Source organism: Colobus angolensis, unplaced genomic scaffold, assembly GCF_000951035.1.
Source record: "Colobus angolensis palliatus isolate OR3802 unplaced genomic scaffold, Cang.pa_1.0 Scaffold10, whole genome shotgun sequence".
In the NCBI taxonomy this organism is placed as follows: Eukaryota; Metazoa; Chordata; class Mammalia; order Primates; family Cercopithecidae; genus Colobus; species Colobus angolensis.
The window spans coordinates 20517665-20518030 of NW_012110919.1; the positions used below are offsets into that span (position 1 = coordinate 20517665).

General features: G+C 54.6%; 1 protein-coding gene across 1 annotated transcript in view; it reads left to right on the top strand.

Moving 5' to 3' along the window:
- The window catches only part of ACACB (acetyl-CoA carboxylase beta), a 175585-nt gene that overhangs the window by 97102 nt on the left and 78117 nt on the right, over window positions 1–366 (top strand).

The following is a 366-nucleotide window of genomic DNA, read 5'->3' on the forward strand; positions in this document are numbered from 1 at the left end:
GTTTAGCCATTTGAACTGGTGTGCTTGAAGATTGGAGGCTATGTGTCGGGGAGAGGCAGCCATGGGGCCCACCAGGCCCCTGAGCCGGGTGACAGTGCCATCCAGCTGCAGGTGCACCCCACATACACAGATACACAGGTGGAGCAGCTGTGTGGATGATGAGAGGGTGGCACCAGCTCTGGGGACAGGAGGAGATTGGAATCGGTCAAGGGAGAGACAGAGGCAGTGACCAATTTTCCCTCTGTTTTTTCTTCTTTTAAGAGATGGTGTCTCACTGTGTTGCCCAGGCTAGAATGCAGTGGTGTGATCATAGCTCACTGCAGCCTCAAACTCCTGGGCTCAAGTGATCTTCCTCCTTCAGCCTCC